Source organism: Homalodisca vitripennis, chromosome 6, assembly GCF_021130785.1.
Source record: "Homalodisca vitripennis isolate AUS2020 chromosome 6, UT_GWSS_2.1, whole genome shotgun sequence".
Taxonomy (NCBI): Eukaryota; Metazoa; Arthropoda; class Insecta; order Hemiptera; family Cicadellidae; genus Homalodisca; species Homalodisca vitripennis.
Genome location: NC_060212.1, coordinates 67,608,144 through 67,617,402, shown reverse-complemented (window position 1 = coordinate 67,617,402; position 9,259 = coordinate 67,608,144). Strand labels below are relative to the sequence as shown.

At 30.5% G+C, this 9,259-nt stretch overlaps 1 non-coding gene across 1 annotated transcript; it reads left to right on the top strand.

Moving 5' to 3' along the window:
• The first annotated feature begins 5,795 nt into the window (after window positions 1–5,795).
• Trnaa-ggc lies at window positions 5,796–5,866 on the top strand. Its single transcript has one exon. It is a non-coding gene; the product is annotated as a tRNA-Ala (tRNA).
• The last annotated feature ends 3,393 nt before the right edge of the window (window positions 5,867–9,259 follow it).

Here is a 9,259-nt window from a genome sequence, read left to right as displayed (position 1 = left end):
AATGAATATTTTATCATAAAAATATTTAAGAATATTTTATATTTGTATATATACATAGCTTAGTGAGAAGGGTTAATCTCAATGCTGAGTTTAGCTCCAGTCACCCTCCTACCAGTGCAGTGTCTGAAATCTGCCGCGGTCACAGCTTGACTGCTCGAATCAGGGTCATGTTTGTCTGAAGAGATGCGAAAAATTCGTCGAGGATGAACCTCAAAATAAACTCTTTACATCATTTTGACCTCAGAGACACCCAGAATAAAAATATAGTGTAATCTAGGTACAGAGGTTTTCTCTTTGGTTCATCAGGTGCAAGAGTTTGTGACAGCATCAGAATTAACACGCTGCATTAGAGGATGTAAACATTTACATTAGAACAAATGTTGTCACATTATGAGTTCCTGGTAATGAATCTTTGTCGAAGTGAAATGGTTATTAAAAGGAAAGAGAAGTAGGAAACTAATTAGAAAAGGAATAAATTGATAACACGAGTGTTAAAGAGACTGTACCCTTTTATCCCCGGGTTATTGCATATTTACTCTTTTTACGTTGGGCCAATAGTGTCTCTAGAACCATTCGTTTAATATATATCTTATATCTGATTTAAATTAAATCACAAAGAAATCATTAAAAGGCCGGTTATTCTTTTAAGACGGAATGAGTTCTTCAATAAATAAACCTATATACGGAGAATTGATGTGTGTAAAAGAACTTAAAGAAAGATTTAATGTACATTCGGACAGACTTACCGGTCTTTAGATTTTTTTATTTCTCTAGTGAGTATGACGAACTTAATTACCAAATATTAAATGTGTAGGACATTTCTGTTACGAGTTATTATTACATAGATGATTGGACAATGATACGACTTCAATAAAGTCCTTTTCACCTTAAAATAACAAGGATGCCCTTTCTCTTTATTATGAGATTGGTTTCTCCCTAAGTTATCCCTGCAATATTTGTTCCTCAAATAAAAGATAATTGCACCCAAGAACTCCAGAGTAATTGCTGTAATCGCTTGACTGGTGTGTTATCTCTCTGCTCAGAAACGAGCATATTCCGCTGCAATGTATAGTGCACGTTAACGGGCTCTGTCATTATTCATACAATCTATTCTTGAGCTGAGTCGGTCTCTGTTATTGGTTATCTTGATATACAATCTGTACATAATGCTACTTAATTAAGACATAATTGACATTCTACCTACTATCTCAGTAATATAAGTAGTTACTATTAGTGTTCTTTTTACTACCATATGTTTTGTGTACTATTACAGTTCCTGTGGTACACTAATATTTTAGATTACCATCTGAGGATTGCCACACCTACCCAGGACGCACAGCCTACGTGTTTAAGTCAAAAGCCTTTTTGACTTAAAATTATTTATTTAAGTCAATAGTAATTTATATCATATATTTTATCTGTACTATATTATGGATTTTACAACTATAACAATTTAATGAAGTTGTTTATGTAAATAATGTAATAAATTGTACTTTTATGTTTATTTATCTAGACGGACAGCACCGTAAGTACTTTACTTTCTCCTTCATATACTTAAAAGGATTAGTGCCTCTTTTAAGATCATATAGACTTGCTACCATCATCTTATAAGGCTCTCGTTTCTATACATCATTTTACATGTAATATAACTATAAGTAATATAACAAATTTATATTAAATGCATAATAACCTGAAAACATATAACAGGGGCGCTGACTTAAGTATTAAAATAAAGTCAATCTGAAATTGCTTACGTAATAATAAACACGTATCTTTTTCTAAGGGTATCAAGGGATCAGAGTAAACTACACGTAAACACACACAAGTAAACTACACGTAGAATTTTAGTCCACATAGTCTGTAATTTCCCTTGAGGCGTAATCCATAAACCTAAATAAATACCTTATGACCATATATGAAATATAGAAGTCAACAATCTGAGTTGTTCAGCAAGTTATGTATATATTATAAGATTAAAAATACTGGCTTCAATTTGTATAACAATGATGAGATATGTTGCAGATTACTAATTGAAGGCACAAAAGGCGCAAACAGGCGCGGACGTGCGTAGTTGGAACCTATAACAACTGTTGAAGGAACTCTCTAGCAGTTACCAGTACTTCTTCTAGTTACCACGTTGTATCGCTGAATGATTGGCATCTGCACACATTTATGTGTTTACCATTATTTATCAATAGGTGTTGAATTTTACACCTAATTTTAATCGTGTAGGTGATCAGGTTCGAGACTTACCGTGCGTAGAGATGGACGGAAATAGGATTTCTTTTGTTAGCAATTGTTGGGAGAGTAAGGGGAAGTTCAATTGAAGCAGCCTAGTCATTTGAAGCGATTAAATACCTCTAAACGCTTTAAAAATTAACTTGGTATCTACTATCTAAGTTCGGAATTGTATTCAGTTAAATTTCAACCTGAAAGTTACATGTTATTTAACACTTTTTTAAATTTGATAAATTAATTATTTTTAGCCTTAGTAATAATTTAATTTTAAAATTCACCCCATTCAATATTTTAGTTCAGTTTAAACACATTTTTCGAAGATAATGTTATACAATAAATATTTAGAGCTAACATTTGTATATAAATCGTTTTAATCATAAAATATTATTCATGTATTATTTTGAATTCATATTTGTGTAAACAAATTATGAATGTTAAAATTTATTCTAGCTACACTTGTGCAAAATTATTTTTGTTGATTTTTAGTAAGGAATTTTAGGAAAATATATTTATATGCATTGCAACCGATGAGGAAAATTTGAATTATTTATATGTAAATTAATAATAATTAATATACTGTACTCAGGACGTTTCGTATCAATATTGAACTACATGTGTTTATATAGCATTTCATGTGTGGTGGATATAATACGTTTTAGATAAGCATAATAGAACTCAGAGAAATTAGTTTGTTTTACAATTCCTTTACAATATGTATGCATTTTAAATTAAACTAACGTTTGAGCAGCATTTTTAATTGTTAACTTGTATTAATTATATGAAAAACTGTGTTAAGTAGAAGAAAAGGCATTTTAAGTAGAGGCAACTGAGAAACATAAGTACAAATTTTTTTTTGCATGCATTATTATATCGATTCTTATTGCATATATGGATTTATAGAAGTAGTTTTATAAAATTCGTATATTTTCAGATGTAATTTAAGAAATTCCTATTTTATTTTACGTCCCCTTGTTTTAAATGCAGTCATAATTTGAATATATTTTGTTAAATATTATGAAACACGTGATCTGGTTTATCGATCTGTTTCTACATAAACACATTTTGAATTTTGGAAATCAATAATAGACTTTTATGAATACATAACGTAATGCATAAAAATCAATCAGATCTTATTTATACTTTCTGTACTTTATGTTATACTAATTGTAATATTTCTATTTTTACTGATTAATTTTACAAATAAATGTGTTCAAATATTTTCGCATAATAACGAAATATAATTTTATAAATCATCACGGGGAACATGCAATATCTGGAAAGACTGGGCCCACCTGGCTTACTAAAACATTATACACTTGTCAGTCATTGACATTGCCTACGTAGTGAATGTTGCAGGGTGTGCTAATAGATGGTAAAGCAGTACATAAACGCAGATCTACGGGTGTATCCTAATTATCTTGTGAATATTTACTTACAGTTATACAGTTATTACTTACAGAGTAAATGTTAAGTTTCTTATTATTCAGTAAATCTTATTATTAGTAAAGCGTCTAGAATCTTACACTGTCACAGATTTACCTCTAGAGATCTGAGTAATGTTAATTTAAAAAACATAAAAAAGTAAATATGAACTCTTTAATTTTCTTTAACAACACATACGCCTATACTACCCAATTTAGTGTTATCTAGATGAAAAGGTATTCTCATAGTCTCATCAGGTTTTAAATTAAATACACTATGATGTTTAAAACGTAATATCTAAGCAGGGTGGAGGAACCGATCTTTTTACAAATAACGTAGATACGGTGGGAAAGGGTAATTAAATATGAATTTTAAGTTTAGCTCTACACCGTATTCTTCAGATAAACATGGCTCCAAAAAGCAGGAGTAGAGTTTGTGACTACAAGTATGTTACAATTGGGAACTTTATAGCATCTTAGTCTCATGTTTTTAATTTTTTTAAATTAGAGCATCTAATAAGAATTTTATAAAAGGCCTTTTTGAAAGTAAAAGACGTTTTATTCCCTTGATACATATATTTTACTGTCTGCGACTTTCCAAATTTTTACTGCAATACAGAAATACAAACAGAGTGAGACAATGGTAAATTATTGTTCAAATATATTTATCAGTATTCATAATCGGTACCTGTATCGTTGTAACTTCTAGTTATAAATATTAAAGATACAATTCGTGAAAATATTAGCCCCAGGAAAGCTCTTAAACAAGTTTACGCAGTAAGTTATAAAAAATTTTAAAATGCTTTGCTATCACAACATTTGTGCTATTTGAGTGCCTAATAATCTAACGGATGGACGCGAAGGAAAAAAGACTAGCCTTCATGAGTTTTCTACCCCAAATTTTACGACTAAAACGATACAAAAGATATCGGTAGGACCCTAAACGTAGGCAACAGGTACGTTTCAAGGGGTTTCAATGTACACCTAGTTAAGTTTCTTTTTTTAAGGAAACGCTAAATATCCTGGTAATAAAATATTTGTGCCATAGTATGAGAAGTAATGGAGTTTTAAATACAACAGATTATGTAGTTATATTAAATAAATTAGCTAAAAATAACATTACATTCATTAAAAAACTATACATTCTAATAGAGAGTGTTGGTGGTGTCCGTTTACCCGTCGTTTTTTATCCGATCTAACTTTAGTTCATCAGAAATAATTATCTGTAATTACTCGTTTATGTTATCATTAACCGTGCAGTTTAAAAGGAAAAAGCACATACGTAATTATTTACCGACTGGTTTTTTTTATCTTATTATAATAAAAATGTTTATTTTTAAGCTTTTTAAGCAACTTTTGCGTTTATTTAATTATTTCATATTTATTACTTTTTCTGTACACAGTTATAAGATTTTCAACCATCCACCATCTTGAAGTGTAATATAATAATACAATGTTAGTTTTTTCTCTTGATTTGAATTTGAAAAGTTCGTGAAAACTGTGTATAATTGAGAAACGTTTTAATGAATTATTATTTAATCCCGCATATAACATCACATAACCCACATAATGAACGAGCTTCCTAACTATTCTTAATTTACAACTAATTTATGTAATAGTACAACGTATGTATATTCTTGAGCTCTCTTATTGTTGCGTACAGTTGGGTAAAGGAAGCGCTCTTATCGCCTGGAAGTATGTTATAAATATTAAGTGAGCAATATTCGGCTTGTAAAAGAAATTCACAAAGGCTCTTTGAAAAGCGCATGCGGCCGTCGGCGTTTACCTCACTTTGTTTTAAACAACAAACGAACTTGTTTATTTCGTATACATAAAAAAACCGCCTTGACTTTTAAAACATTTACGTATTACACTTTAAATTCTTTAATTTTACAATACATATTGATAATCCCTTTTAATAATAATTCTAGCGATTTATATTATTTTCAAGCACGGATTTATTCTTTATGAATTAAAATTCTCATAACGTAACAAAAGCAACGATTTTCTTGTATATATATACGATTCAATTATTTTGTATTTTGCCGTTTCTTTCACATATGTGTTGAAATAACTAAGCTAATATATGATCGGAAGACCAAATACCTGTCAAACCCTTTAATCGTAAAAAGTGAGGGCTCTGTGGTGTAATGGTAGCACATTCACCCGGCAAGTGAGAGATCCGGGTTCGAGTCCCGGCGGAGCTAGTGCTTTTTGTGATTCAATGTTTATTGAAATTAAATTAGGCTGTTGCCAATTATACAAATTTAATGAGTATATATATATATATACATAGTATATAAAATGTCTGTAAAAATACAGGGTATTTATTAAATACTCTATAATACCTCATAATCTTATTGTAAATGTAAAAGACGTAAAATATTTCATATAGGTAGAATTAAATTAAATCATACTTTAATGTTTAAATTGATCAATGGCGTAAGAGTTTAGAATTTTGCCCAATTTTTATTCTAACTAAGACCTATTTAAAAAATACTTTCATAAAAAGTATACAAACTTCAACATTAAAAAAAATTTAGAAAAAAAACAGAAGATTGGACGAGAAATGTATAAAATAAGGAATAAGCCGTATATTAGATACACCTTTTAATGACGAGGGTATTTCCTAACGTGAACAAATAACTTAGTTGTTAAAATTTTAATGTTGTTCGACTGATTAACAATAATCAACTGACTGTAGCATCCATCATATTTTACGAAATTGGTTTGTATGCAATTCAATTTTGTTATGCCGAATTGATCTTTAAGTATTGTTTTATTTGGTTCTGTACGCTAACCAATACCACTTTTCGACACATAATTACACCTTTCAAGTGACATTTAGAGTACCTAATACCCAAGGACTAGTGTGTGATGTCCTTCAAGAGACTTGCAAACATTTTCCACTTTTGCCTATGTGTCTGTTTATCTATTTGCATATTTTGCACACAATATATAGAAAACTATTTGAGATATAAGGTAGGATTTTACTTGACACTTTATTTCTACATAGCCTAAATCAATTTTAAAGAGAATTCTTGTCCGTCTATGACATTTTTCTGTGTGTTAGAGTATTTTAAATATCTGCAGGTATCAAAAATCTAAATAATCTTTACACTTACAATTTTGTATGAAATTTAACTTTGAAGTAAAACACTGATGTTTACTAAAAGCGTGTTCTTCTCAATTGAATTTCACTTGGCTTTAGCGAATCACTCAAATTGGCGGGATACTTTGAGAACTAATTGAATAATTTACATTTAGCAAGGATTTATTTCTACTTAAAAAGTAGAGTTTATTGACAGTGCACTTAAATCATCCGTGCGATTTGCATGAGTTTTTTTAAATACCCGGGAAACATCTCAAGAAACAATGGGGATATGGAATAATGCCTATTTATAAAGCTAATTTTTGTATAACAATTGATTTTGATGTTGGTACATGATCTGTACATGAGATTTGGCTGAGCCGCAGCAGAGAGTAAATCTTCGCGGAATATCTAGGAAAGTATTTGATAGTGGATGTTCCTCACAACCCAGAGCACTGCGATTTAAGTACTCAAACACGATCCATAAACATGGTATAACGTTATCTATAATAAGAAGGGTTGATTCAATACGAACACCTTTTCGCTTACGTTACAGTTTATTTATTATTATATGTGGCTCTGTTGTTGACAGGATTTTAAAATATTTGTTAAGCTTCTTTGTCACCGAATATTTTTTGGTTCCCTTCACATGAATATAAATCCAGATTTGAGTACTCAAATCTGTGATTGAATGATGCTACACTCTCTGCACTAAGTACAGGTAATTAGCACTTATATTCTGCATTTAATCATGGAAGCAAGCCTTATTTTATTGCCAAATATTTCTTTATTTTGTTGATGGCAACTGCAATAGCTTCTCCATCAACCTTAAGTAAATTTTCTTTTTAAATTTTGATAGACTAATAAAGATGAATAAATTTAAAATTGAGTATCAATAATCATTTTATTAAGCCTAAATCAATAAAGGTTTAACCTGAGATAATAAAAATAAGGCCACTAACGTATTATTAATAATTATCTATTAGGCCTATAGTATTATCGTTCACTATGCTATGTAGTATTGTTGCTATATGTAATTTTTCAAAGTACTGTTATATGAACGATTTCTGTACCCGCATGTAGTCTAGGAATGTTTTCATTGCAATTTTGAGGTATTTTATAGTGATTTGTATCGTTACACGTTTAATCCTGACTTGAATTGCTCTAAGACGAACGTTTTGTGTATCCTGCAATTGGGTAATTCCCAATGCAATCACTAAAATTTATGTTTACTAAAAGTTGTAATAATTGTATAGAATCAGGACTACAGAAGTTGCTTTCTCTGGCTTCATCGTATGGTTTTATACGTTAAATTTTCATAGGAACTTGCCTGTCAGATACTTTTCCCACCCTTAAAATATGTATGTTGAACCTCTGAGCCAGTCAGATATCGGTTAAAAAATATTAATAAAAATCAGTTAAGTGATTTTGAGGAAAACATTGTTGGACATGCATATAATATGAATATAGAAACAGGCAGAACTGTATAAAATACTTTTTGAAGTTTGGTAAAAACTTCCCATCATTCTTCGCGTAACAGACTTCACTGCAGTTGCACGCCAAATTCAAATTCTGCAAGTAAATTTATTCTTGAGACAGATAAGACAATCATGCTGAAAAATCTTTACTCATACGGTACACGAAATAGAAAATTGAGTCTCCAGTATACATGTTAGTTTAAATTTATTGCACGTATGTATCATTATAATGCACAGTAGTTGAAAAAAGTAAAATCAAGCTACACAAAATTACTAAAGTCTATTCCATTAACCGCGCGGCTCATTGCCTATTAATGAGAAAATATATTAGACAGTAGGACAGACACTCCACAGCTCGCGTGTCCCGAGATCGTGACGAGACTGACAGGCTACTTACTAACATGCGGTAGATTAGGCTTTAGTTTACATAACAAGTTGAGTACCTGTGAAGTGCCCCATGTTAGAGAACTTCTTTACAGAGCACGGTTGATAATATATAATGTTTGGCAAGGATTTAGTATAATCTTTTGGTATTACATTTGGAAACCGACTTAAGAAATTTAACTTAAGACACTTAACAAAGTTCTCGATGATATATCTTTTACAAATGTATAAAGAGATATATTTGATGCCAGGAAAATAGCAGATGTAATTTAATATATGCCATAGGCTGCGTTAAGGGATTTTACACGAAGAATTAATACATGGGACTAATTAAATTAGGTTATTATTGTCAGGATAAAAATTGTATCGAGAGATAAATTTTATACCGTGGACAGAGATTAGTAAATTGGAGAGTTTCCCTAACTGTGAAAGATACTTTTGTTGATATTGTTCGTAGCAGAGTTTTAAACGCTATTAAGCACCTTTATAGACTTCTTGGACAGAATATTTTTTTCTGTAAAAACATTCTGAACAGATATATTGAAACGAAAATATGCCTGAAACAGTCTTACATTCACTATGTGCAGTGACCTATAAGAATGTCAGTGATAGTTGAGAAAGCATTAAAGGTGAATAGGAGGTTTTGA